The following is a 12,510-nucleotide window of genomic DNA, read 5'->3' on the forward strand; positions in this document are numbered from 1 at the left end:
ACCCCGGCCTGCGCGCCGCCTCCTCGCCGCCGCCGCCGCCCGCGTCGCAGCTGGGACCCGCTCCCGGCGCGGGGACCCGGCGGGCGGGGAAGCGCGGCCCCCGGCGCGGCCTGGAAGGAGCGAGAAAGCAAAAGTAAGGCGAGCAGCACTCCCAAGTTTTCCCAACTTCGCCCCCTGCGGCGGCAGGCGTCCTGCTGCTCGGCGCGTCCCCACCGCGCTGGCGAGTGGCAGAAAGAAAAGGGACGGGGCGGGGGCGGGGGCGGAGGCAGAGGGAGCGCGGGGGAGAGGGGAGAGTCCGGCAACTTCTGTTAAAACTTGGGGGAGGAGGAGCGCGAGGAGGAGGAGGAGGAGGAGGAGGAGGAAGAAGCGGAGGAGAAGAGGGAAGGAGGGAGCGCGAGGGAGGGAAGCGAGAGCCGAGGGACAACTTTTCCACCCCGTGAGTAGCGCCGGAGGCGCGGGGTCGGGGCGGGGGGCTCCTCCACCCTGCGCGGGCGGCCCGGCCGGGATGGGACCTTCTTCCAGAAAGTCGATTGGATGCCAGGAGGGGACTGCGGTGGGGGCTCGCTTTCTTTCTCTTTCCCCTCCCTCCCGCGGGTGAACCAAATCAGAACTGTCACTCAGGGCCTGTGAGTCAGAAGGGATCGGATTACACGATCCCTGAAACCGATGCCTGAGCTGCACGAGCGGGAGGGAGCGGGCAGGGGCAGCGCCACCGGCACCGGCGCGCTCGCACACTCGCCCTCGCGCACACTCGCCGCCCGGACTCGCCCTCGCCGCTCGCCCGCCCTCCCCGCGCGCCCGGCGGCCGCCCGCGCCGCACCATGCCCGCGGTGGGCGCACCCCGCGTCCGGCCCGGCCGCTCGCCGTAGCCCGAGCCGCCCGCGGCCGCGCGGAGCCCGCAGCCGCCCGCCCGCGCCCCGGACGCGGGTCTATGGGAAGTTCGGGGACTTGACAGCCGTCGCCGCCGCAGGTACGTCCCGCCCGAAGTTCTTTGTTCCGCGGGCCGGGCACCCGGCAGCCCGCTCCTGCGGCCGCGCCCGCGCCTCGGGGTCGAGAGGGGGGGTCCCCGACGCGGGGAGCGGGAGGAAATGAAAATGGCTGTCAAAAGGCGCCCAGATTTGGAGAGCAACCCGCGCGGCGTCGGAGCGAGGCTCTTGCATTCGTTTCCTCCACCTCGGAGCTCCCTTGCCCAGCGCCTGAGCCCGGAGACGGACCGGAGAATTCCCCATCCCGGAGGGGGACGAAGTTTGCAGCAGCCGCGCCCCCGCTCCCCGCCCGGAGCCCCGGCGCCCTCCCTCGTCCGGCTGCGTCTCCCCCATCGGGTGGCGGGCGCAGGCGGCGGCGGGCGGCTGGGTGGGTTTGCGCAGGGAGCGCCGCTGCGGGGGCCGCCCGCAGCCCGCGCCGCCTCCGGGGGGCGGGGGTGTGGTGAGCGCGAATGCGGAGGGGCGCGCCTTGGTCGTCGGAGAGGAAAAGTGAAAGTTGTACCATCTGTGTATGATTTGGGATTCTTTTATTTCTCTTCCTTTCCAGGGACAGCGGAAAAAGAGAGAGAGAGGGAGAGGGAGAAAAAAGAAATGAAAGCGCGTTAGAAGCGGCAGGGAGTGTGTGCAGGGGTGCGTAATCGTGTCCCGTGCAGTAGTCATTCAGGAGGCCGCATTTTTGCAGGGCAGAGCTGGGTATGAATCGTTCTGCAGGGAACAGTTACTTTCTGGAGTTGCAGAGCGAAAATGGGCGGGAGGAAGTCGAGAGGGAGTAAATATTTACCCCAAACTTGGAGAGTTTGTGAAGCGACTTTTAAGCAGATTGCCAGATGCCAGAGAGCACGGGCGCACACCCCGGCCTTTTATCCTTCCCTGAACTTTGTGCTCCTGTCCTTGATTGCACCTCCTTCAGGAGATGCCCTCCCGAGAGGGGCTGGACCCAGGCTTCCCTTGCTGACCCCGCTAGAGAGAGGATCAAGGAGGCATAGCCCTCCTGCCGCCCCCAACTTCTCATCCCCTGGTGTGCGGTGCCGAATGGATTCTGGCCTTGGGTACAGTACTTGTGGCCCTCTGCCAGTTCATATGTACATATATTTATGTAAAACATTTTCTCCCAGCTCTTTGCCAGCTGTTCCACATTTTCCAGCTGCCAGTTCAATTTGAAATGATGGACTGTCCGCATCTCCAAGTAAAAGAGCCCTTTAGCCGGAGGTATGGAGGGCCGGCCTCTGTGCAAAGACATGGGCAGTGCCATTATCTGGACGGGTATTATTAGTTCTAAAAATCACCTTCTGCTCTCCTTTTCCTCTCCTCCTTCCTCTCTCCCCAATTAGTCTTTCCCAGAGCGGTCTGCTGGAAATTCACAAGAACTAGGCTTTTCCCTCCAAATGTGATTTTGCCCAAAATTTGGATGAGGCCATTTTTTTCCCCCGTCCTGAAATGTGTGTCTGGTGGAAATAAATTAACTTTTAAAAAGGGTTCCAGCTTGAGTGTGTTGGGCATGGCTAGTGGGGGCCTCTGCCATGGCCAGTTGAAATGATCTCATTTCGGTCTGTTTAAGGCAGAAACTATTCATCGTTTCCATGTTACACTTTTTAGGTTGTTTGATGTCTTAGCATAGTATAGACTGAAATCTTCAAGAACTGGCCTAAAGTATTAATTCTGAGTATTTATGTAATTGTTCTGTAATTTGAATAGGTGCCTTATTGATTGATTCCTGTAATTATTTCATTTAGGTTTTAAATTAAAAATTAATAATAGTCTGACAGTTTCTTAATTACATGTGTCAAGATTATTTTGAAGGAAGAAAGTGCTCTGTTTTAAAGTAGCGAAACAACCTCGAAATCTCTTCATTTTTCTAAAGCAAAACAGTATTACAGTCGAGGGGCAATATTAAAGCTGTGGTGCTTGGTCTTAACAATGTAAACTGTGTGAAGCAGCTAAAGAATTTGTTTACATTAGGAAATATTGGTCTTAATAACGTGGTACACAGATGCTTTGGCCAGTTAGACTATAGTCAGACCTAAAGCAAACATGAAATAACATTTAAATTAGTTGTAATAGCATACTTACTGAGAGAAGAGAGTTTATTTTATACTAAAAGCTATTTAATTAGAAACTCCCTGCCTAAGGGGAGATCCTTTCAGGGTCTATAATTCTTAAAGTCAGCCTCGGGGAGCTTTGGTTTAAGATGCCTGGAGGAGTCCAATGTGAGAGGTGTCTAGTGAAATTTCACACATGCAGAAGCACTTTACAAGGTATAGATTGTGTTATTATTCATGGGCTAGCTGGTCTGACTCCGATACCTACCATTTCCCAGCACCTTTGACATGTGTGTATTCCTCGATCGAGTCCTGATATAAACACACTTTCACCGTATGCCTCCTTTACAAAGGACTACAGACAGAAATGAGAAAATTCAGTACTGATGAAAAATGGCTCTGTTGAGTTATTTCATTACTTATTTAATGAAAGGCTCATTAATTTATCAACTTGATGCCCGAGCCTAAAAGTTGGACTTTCCTTTGTTTCTTGGCCCCTTTTCTTAATTACCTGCACGCTGGAAGGGTTTCAGACTTCCTCTGTGCTTAGCCTTTCTGAGGTCCCTCCCTGGATGTGAAGTATCCTGCTTACTGAGATTCTCCCCCCCTCCCCCTTTTTGAGGCTAGGGTTTGGAAGTGTAGGAAAGGAAACAATTTAATGATCATTGTTCCATGCACTCACTTATACGGAGACAGTAATGGACTAAGGAAAACCAGTCTTGAAGGAGAAGTGAATCAATGAGTCATGAAATCCTCAAGAAAACCTTAGCAGTGGAATGTTAATGCTTTTAGACTATAGTAGATTATCTTAAAAGTCAGACTTTTCTTCTTTATGCAATTGTTGTAAATCCCCAGCTAAAGAGTGCTTTGAAGGAGGTTTTAGTTTTGCTAGCTTTCATAGTCCATAGTCGGTCTGACTTGTTTTGGAAGATTCAAGGAATTTTCTGCCAACTTATATCATGAGAAGCTATTACAATGCTGAAATGACTAGAGAGGAAGTGTGTGTAAATGTGTGTGCGTGTGTGTGTGTGTAAGTAAATTTAATTTGTTAAGCAAAATATTCCACTCTCATGATGACTTCAGGTTGTCTTTTCATTAAAGGCTAGTAGAAGATGCTGCCCTTCACTTGATGTCATTTTCCGAGAGGAAAATTGATTTGTTCGAGTTTCAAAGCAAATAAAGGGAGACAGAATAAACAACAACAGGGCAGGGGTACTGCTGCAAACTTTTTCAAGTACTTTCAGTGTATTTTTCATCTTTACTTTTATGTGATGGGCCTGTGAAATAGAGCTGTAGACTGGCGAAGACTTTAAATGAAATTTCACACTTTGATGATTTTTTTTAAACTTTGATATATTGACAGCAAAAGGAGCTGCAAAGCTTTTATATAACTTGAGCAGTAACGCCAAGCAGCAGTCAAACGTCTCTATGCATTTGTGTTTAACTGCAGAAGAAAAACATGTCCATGGGCAGTAGAGGTTCTTATCAACCCCCTAATCCCAGATCCCAGCAAACCTTGAGGGCATGCCTCAGATCTTACTGAAATCACTGTAGACTCCCACAGTTTGCAGATTAAATATGCTATGTGTTCCTGGCTCCAACAACAGTTTTATGAGCTCACTAAGCTTCCTGTTTTAAGATCCTTTTCTTAAGTTTTTAGGAGCTGCTAAAGGCAATGCTGTCTGGAGTAAGTAGTGTTGTTAATTTAGAGACACTTCGGATATTTCATTCTCTCTTTAAAAATTGCCAAAATTATTATTTGTAAATTGAAGGGCTCGTTAGGCAGGGAAGAGGGAAGGGAGCCCTTTTCAACGAGATGGGATGTTAGATGCTTGCCTAAGTGCAAACTTCACGTGGTGTCTCAATTGTTCTGAGGCACTCTTCCTTCACCCAACCCCTTAAAATTAGACTTTTTCCACTTGTAATTCCAAATGTACTATATTTCAGTGCCACACTTCTTAGTTACTCGTGACCACTTCTAAGTTTTTTTTTTTTTTTTTAAATGTGAAAGTGTTTTTTGTTCCATGTGTGTATATTTCAACCCGACAAAACGTCCCAGAAAATCTATGGCTCTCTAAAGAAACTGAATGAACACGCCATTACATATAGTTAATAAGGTGGCACTAGAACATTCCAGCCCCCTCCTGAAAGGCAACATTGTGTGGAGCTCCACATCTGCATCTGTCGTATCTATGGTCGTGTCCTCCTATAGGGCACTTTTGCATTTTGCATAAGAGTCATAATTACCAAAGAAAATACTTACATCATCGTCCAACAACATGTCATCTAATTCCCCAGAGAACTCAGCCAATTTTGTGCTTAAAGGTTATTCAATGAATGAAATTGTGAAAGCCCATTTGTCAAAGTACTGCATGGTTTCTGTTAGTTTTCAAGCCCCAAATTCATTGTCTGCCCTGGCCCGGCCATTAGTCATCAGTGTATTAGCGTTGCCTTCAGGCCATGCTGCCCCGCACTTCTTCACACCATTATAGCTTTGAAAGTGTACTCTGTCGACTTGTAGAATTACTGCTCTGATTTCCGCTTGGCTGGGTTTGAGGTAAGTCCCCTCCCTACCTTCTAGCTGACTGTAATCCTTGCTTTCTTTTAAAGCTCCTTTGCAGAGATTTAGGGGAGAACTTTCTTAAGGGCCCTGTTGGCATCATACTGTGGTTTTGTTGTGGCATGCACTGTACATATAAATCGTACCTGAAGTAAATTGGATTGATTGCTGGCCTGAAACAGCTTTGGGGCTTTTCTTTTCTTTCTTTCTTTCTTTTTTCTTTTCTTTACTTTTTTTTTTTTTTTCTTATGGGAGGGGGTGGCAATGTGCCTCTATGTGAGAGAGAGAAAAAGGGAGGGAGGGAGAGACTGAGAAAGATGTATTGTTTTAAATAGAAGCTTTTGATTGTATATATTTGAGTCATTTTTATGCCACAAAATTAAATAATGGGAGACAAATGTAACTTTGAAGCTCTGGCTGTTGACATACCTTCAGAATGCAGTGGGATCTCTTACGTGCTTAGTTTTAGCTTTAGCCACTTTGACTGGTTTTGAAGATTGCATAAAATACCTAAGGATATTCCAGGACCCCTACTGGTTCTTACAACAAGGGACAGCATCTACTCCCAACTTGGATGCAAGATAACTTTCCAAAAAGGCAGTCATGAAGGCATGGGACGGTTAAACCGTCTTATTGATTTCATTTGGTGATATTTTTAAAAAGAGTAATTCCCATCTCAGGAGAGCTACCTGTGTGGAGAGAAAGCTCAGCCAGCCTCCTCAGAAGGAAGCAGTAATGAACTCCCATGAATGGAAACCTGAATGGAGTGGCCAGGAGTGTGGACCAGGTCGTGCACCTCAGAGCAGCATCTGCTGTTTGAACTGTGGGTGTTCAAATGAAATTCCATACCCAGGCATCTCACTGGCAGAGTGTGCGACTGCGGGGGTAGTTTGCACTGACCGTTTTGTAGCTGATCGAGGGTGTGGGGGGCTGGTGTGAATGCTAACCTGAAGAATTCTGTCTGCGAATAAGCCAAGTTTATAGGCTCAGAGGACCAGGGCGTGGCTTGTACTGAATAAGATTTGATGAAACTTCTGTACATTTTTGAAAATTTGCCTTTAAAACTGCATCTAGGATTCAGGAATCACAAGCTTAAAAGTCGGAAGGTTAAAGTATGCTGAATACATCACCAAAAAAATGCACCGAGTATCTCTGGGATATCTGTAGCTGATTTTGACACCCAACAGGTATTACTAGTCTAGGATTTAAAAGTAAATTACTAATTCATGGGACATGAATAGTAGACATCCATCCCCTGAAGCATCATTGTAAAGACGCACGTGACTTTAGAAACCAAAAGTTAGGTCAAGTTGCAGAAGAAAAATTTTTAAATTGAGGATTTTTTTTTTCCTTGCGAAAATGTGTGAAAACTTTTAATTCCCTTAAACCTCAGTGAAGTGAGACAAGGAACATCTTTGGGCAGAAGTGATGTTTTTGTGTGATACATGGGTTTCAGAGAAATACAGTTTTCATGAGCTTAGCGGGTCTGGGGACAGATAAGTAACTTCTAGATCTCACTTTCTGTCTGAGGACTGCCTGTCTCCAGCACCCCCCAGCAAGTGGGGGGCCAGCTTGCTCGAATTATTGCTCTTTTGTTAATGGCCCCTGCCATGCAGGGTGCTTCCTGCAGAGCCTAACCACAGTACATTGGTTGGTGTTTCCCAGTTTTGCAAAACTCGGAAATGGTAACAGGTATTAAATCGAGACCTTATACTCCCCTCGAATATTTCTCCCAGAGTCCTACTGGCAGCAGAGAGAGTCAGAGCAGCTGATGCTCTTTTAAGTACAGATGGCAGAAAAGTAAAACGGGTGCACAGAATGCCATTTGCGATGCCACCCATAATAGCAGTGGTCACTTCATGTCCAAGAAAATTTCCAGCAGTTGAAGGTAAATATGTGGAGTTCGTAAAAGTTTAGATGTCATTGATTTACTAAAGCCAAATTCACTACATCCATAGCCAGGCAGTGATTTCCCCTTAGAGGAATTCCATTCCTTTTAGAGTAATTCCATTTTGGGATGTCTATCATGAATACTGCTTATCTGAGATTAGCAGTCTCAGAAATATAGGAAAGAAAGATTGAAAACACCAGGCAGCAGATTGGGGGAACGTTCTAGGCTACCAAAGACCATTTCTGGCAACTTGAACAGCTCTCTTATTTGCAGGCAAGGCTTTAGGCTTATCTAATTAATGAAAAGTCAAATCATATGGAGAGGTAAAATAATCCTACATTCAAAAATACTATAATTAAAGATTCATGAAGGTTTCATTAAGAACTTATGAAGTGAGCTTCTTTTCTTGCAGAAAAGGAAAGCAGTGCAGACAGGGAAGGGTGAGGAGAGAAAAGAAAGCTGTTGGTGTGGGTCACAGGTTCTGCATATATAATGGATGAAGTTCAGGAAAGATAGTTGGAGCTCAAGGAAATTCCACCACATTACAAACCTGTAAGAGATTTTCTACAATGCGTGTTTACATGAAATCCACTGAAACATTTTAAATTCCCTCAATTTTGCTCATTGAAACTCAGACCATTTTGTACTTTCAGAATTGATCTGAAGTTAAAATCAGCATTAGTTTGTGCTTCTTGATTTTCCCTCCCTCTTTCTGAAGGATTTTCATTAATGCTACAGGAAGGTACAACTATTTAATAGGAATTTTACCTAAACAGTTGCTCCAAGAGTAGCATCTTGAAGTAGCAGCTAATCTGCTAGTAATAAAATGTGAGAGCAATGTCACTACTCAGTGATACAGGGGAGACCCCTCAGAAATTCTTACACAGGCTGGCTCCTTCTGGCTTTTTAAAACACGAGCACATTAAGGAGATCATTCAGCTCATAAATATACAGGCAGGTGTAAGTAAATGTAATTTCTCTGGAGGAAAGCCTTATTCCACTTGAGCAATAGTTCCCTAAGCTGCACAGAATAATTTCTCACTTAAGGCCTAATCATGGTGCTGTTAAGAGCTCTGCTCTGCCCGTGGAATGCCTTCTCTCTGATCCCTCATTGGCAGGAGATGTTTTAACCCATCAGAAACGCCTCAGGTTCCCACATCAAGCTTTTAACTTAGTTTTTTACATCTTTAAATGCATTAAGACGAAAATGAAAGAGAATTATTGCCCAGGTTTAGGCAACTTAAAAATAAACCAACTGAATTAGGGAGGTAAGTTGTCTGCTGTTCACAAAGGATGTATTATCAGTTTATAACTACTGCTTCAGTTCACCTTAGATGAGAAAGTTGTATACAGCTCAAACATTTTGCATGTTGGTTTTAGCCCAGGTGCTGGCTTTAGAAATTTTTTCTGTGTAAGTGGTGAAGAAATCCTATTTGTGTGACTCCCAGGTTTCACTGCAGGGCCCTGCCATGGGAAAGGCTGATTTTTGCCCATGTTCCCAGAATTGTGATTTTTCATCCTCCCCATTGACTAAGTAAAGCCTCCTGGTGGAGACTGAACTTTGGAACCCCACTGAGCCCCTCCCTCCCTGCGAGACAAGGTGCTGTGTCTTCGCCCTGAACCTTTCACAAAGCCTGAATTGGCTTAGGGCAGCAGGAGGAGAAACAACACTTGGGGCCAGGTTAGGTTAATGGACAGTGAGTTGGAAGTTTGGGGAGTGAAGCCCTCCAGTGTTCCAGTACAATGAGAAGCACAGGGTGTTTCATTGCAAAGTACCTGGAAAGTTGCACCTCCCTGGGTTCAGCTGGTGCAAACAGCTGTGAATGAAAGCAGGGCTCCCGCACCTCCCCGGATTCAGCTGGTAGAACAGCTGTGCGAACGAGAGCAGGGCCACCTCGGACAACTGTCTGCTGGAAATGCTGCCGGGCCAGCTGCAGACAAGAGCTTTCCAATGCCCGGGACCATTCCCAAGGAGCAGGGCAGCCAGGGCGATCAAAGTGATAAGGGACGCTTCTCCCTGCACAGAGGCCCTGGCCGGTGGCGATCGTTCAGCCCCGCCGTTCGCACTTCCGGGAATGCGACTCGGAGCGGGGCTGCTGACCCCGCGGCCCTCGCCACCCCCGCCACCCCCGTGGCTTCTGGGAGCCGGGCCGGTGCCGGGGCGCGCGGGGCCGGGGGCAGCCAGGCGGGCGCGGGGGCGCGGCGCCCCGGAGGCGCAGCCGAGGCGCGGAGCCCTCTCCCGGGCGGAGTGCGGCGGCCAACTGGGGAGCGGCCGGGGGCACGGAGCGCCGCGCGTCCGCCGAGACCCCGCAGGCCCGCCGGGGGCGGCGCAGGGAAGTGGGACAGCGGTGAGGACCGGGAGCCCGGGACCGTCCGCGGCACCGCACGCAGGGCTGCGGGCGCGGAGGCGCAGGCCGAGCCGGGAGCTCTCCCGAACTGACCACGGTCCACAGCCTGCCGAAGGATGACAGGAACTGGGACTCGTCTTTGCCGCAATCAAAGTTCCTGGGGGTTTGTTCTGTGTTTTGTTTTCTTCCCTGCAGCTCCAAAGACAGGGCCCCTGGAGGCTTTCTGTGCGAAAGCGTCGTTTCAAATGTAGGTCCCCACAGGCCTGGCCCCGTGGGGTCTGTTGCATGTGGAGCCGAGCACGAACTCCACCTTGACCTGGTCGGGGGCCCCAACAAGCGTGCAGAGGCTTCCTGGTGTAGGAGGTTGATGCATGTTCGGATTTGTAAGTCAGAGACGGAGGACCACCTGCAGGCAGGTTGCTGGTGGGTGAACGAGTAGGTTTGAGAACAAGATCTGGAATGAATTGTGCCCTGGGTTTAGGCCTCTGGGAAATGACCAAAAGTTCAGGGACAGCTGAATGGGGAGAAGCCGTGACTGCTTTCAGGAAGGAATTTTTATCCCAATATTTATTTACCTATGCACTGCGAGTTCCTTGGCGATTTTGTTTTGTTCATATACTCCAGCTGCTGGGACTTCCAACCTCAGCTACAAATATTTTTTCTCCCCCATAAGCATAAAAAGTGAAGGGGCATGCCAGCAAACCTCGCTGGTAATGTTGCAAGTGCTACAGGGGCCTAGGAGCAGCGTGGAGCTCTGAGAGGAGGAAACGCGGTGGGGTGGGGGCGGGGTGGGCAAAGTCGCCTTTCATTCCCATCTAAAAACCAGTGGCATGTTTTTCTCAGAGAAAAATCTTTGAAGTGAAGCAGAACTGAAAAGTTTTCCTCGCAACTTGTGTTCTAAACAAATTACATGTTCTTATTTTAAGAAATCCCAGGTTTTAAAACCTGGTTTCAGTTAGTTTCGAGATCCCACGATGAAGTTTTACTGGTCACTTCTGTATCTCACGCCCTCAAATACCAAGTCAGGACTGAGTTTCCAACTGAGCTTAATGTTCTATAGAAAAAAAACAAAAAACAAAAACCACAATCAAACCTGCCACTGCAACTAGAAGCAGACCCTTTTCTGATAACTCTTCATGCATAGTTCTGATGAGGTGTGAGAGCCTAGAATGTTAAAACTTTCCCCTTTGTAACGGACAGGGACAAAGTTGTGTTTTTATCAGTAAAATAAGCTGATAGAACTTAGAGGGATATACAGGAAGCAGATGTCTACCTTGGCAAGTTGCCATTTTTATAGTCCTGTTCCAAGCCTAAACCACACTTTTAAATAATTAGTTACTAACTAATGAGATCCAAAAATAAGTTGTCAAAATAGAAGAAGGGGGTAGATTCTTGAGTGACCAAGGGCCCATTTTCAAAAAATCCCTTTCAAACGGGGGAGGGGGTAGGAATTAGTATTCTCTAAGACCATTAATTAGTGCAATTTCAGTCAGTGCCTGGGGCTTTACCTCTTCTCACGTGAGCCTCTCTCTCTGGTGATGAGTACTTGGAGGGTTTATTGCTTTGTTAAAACGAAGTCCTTTGCTTGGGGGAAAAACCAACAACTCCACAAAACCTAAGTTTGTCAAGGAACTTTGGTGACTTGTCACCTCACTAGTGTTAATTAGCTCCCTCTACTAAAAGAGAGACTTACTTCTTAGCCAGGAAGGAATCCTATCTTTTCATGACTTTTTCTTCTTTCTGATCCATTGGCTTGTTTCCATGTGCAGTTTTAACAGCAAACTCCATCCAGATTTGACCAATAAAATTGTATGGTGGGTTTTGAGGGGAACAATTATAGTAAATGCCTGTTCGTCCAAAATGGGTGTGAATGGAGTGTTGTGGTGAAATATCCCTGTTAAAAACTAGTTAAAACTAGATAAAAACTAGTTTTTGTGGAATCTGTCAGTTTTCAAAGGAACACTGGATATAAAAGAAAAGATATGTAGTGCAGTCAGTGGTGATCAAAAGTGAAGACACTGCAGAATTGTCCGGGTCACCAGGTCCTCTCAGGATCATGTATTTACTCGGTACATATTCTTAGGGGTATGAGGTGCTAGGAAGGTAAAACATGGCGCTTGTCTTCATGGAGCTTAGGATCTGGAGGGGAAGCTGGGCGTGAAGCCATTCGGCAAAGATTCCGGAAGATGACTTCATTATTGTGATGGGTGCTGGGAAAGGCTCAGGGCAGGCTGTTGAAATTCAGGAGTCTGGGGTACCATTCATCGTTTCTTTATCCGGTTGGCAAAAGCTTCACAGGGTACCTGTTGCACTGGGTACATAGCAGTGAAGAGAACTGTGTGGAAACGTTGTCCGCAAGCTTTGGTGAGCCTGGTGCTTACCGGTGCTGGCTAAAATAAAGGTTCTGGGCACTACCTCTAAGACATCGGGGACTGGACCTGGGAATCTGAATGCCTTGCAAGCGCTGTAGCAACACTGATCTGGGTGGCTCTTGTCTGACCTTGGGAATCAGTGCTCTGGTTTGGGTTGGACTGTTCTCATGGCATACCATAAAGATGATCTTTCCATCAGTTTGGGGGGAGCTTTCCGAAAAATTAGAATCGTTCTGAGATCATTAGAGCAAAAAGAGACTGTTCAAAGTCTCTCCTTCAGGGGTCCTCTGTCTGGATTCATGGAAGAGCTTGGAGGG

At 47.6% G+C, this 12,510-nt stretch overlaps 1 protein-coding gene across 2 annotated transcripts in view; it reads left to right on the forward strand.

Annotated features, from left to right (window-relative positions):
* Window positions 1-271: 271 nt before the first annotated feature.
* GLI3 (GLI family zinc finger 3) overlaps window positions 272-12,510 on the forward strand; it is a 263,559-nt gene continuing 251,320 nt past the window's right edge. Inside the window, exon 1 of one of the 2 annotated variants that reach the window (XM_032305776.1) lies at window positions 272-436. The gene's annotated coding sequence lies outside the window, so the exon portion shown is untranslated. The remainder of the gene's footprint in view (window positions 437-12,510) is intronic. The other variant, XM_032305777.1, reaches the window with a different exon arrangement.

The sequence above is a fragment of the Mustela erminea genome, chromosome 11 (genome assembly GCF_009829155.1).
Source record: "Mustela erminea isolate mMusErm1 chromosome 11, mMusErm1.Pri, whole genome shotgun sequence".
NCBI lineage: Eukaryota > Metazoa > Chordata > Mammalia > Carnivora > Mustelidae > Mustela > Mustela erminea.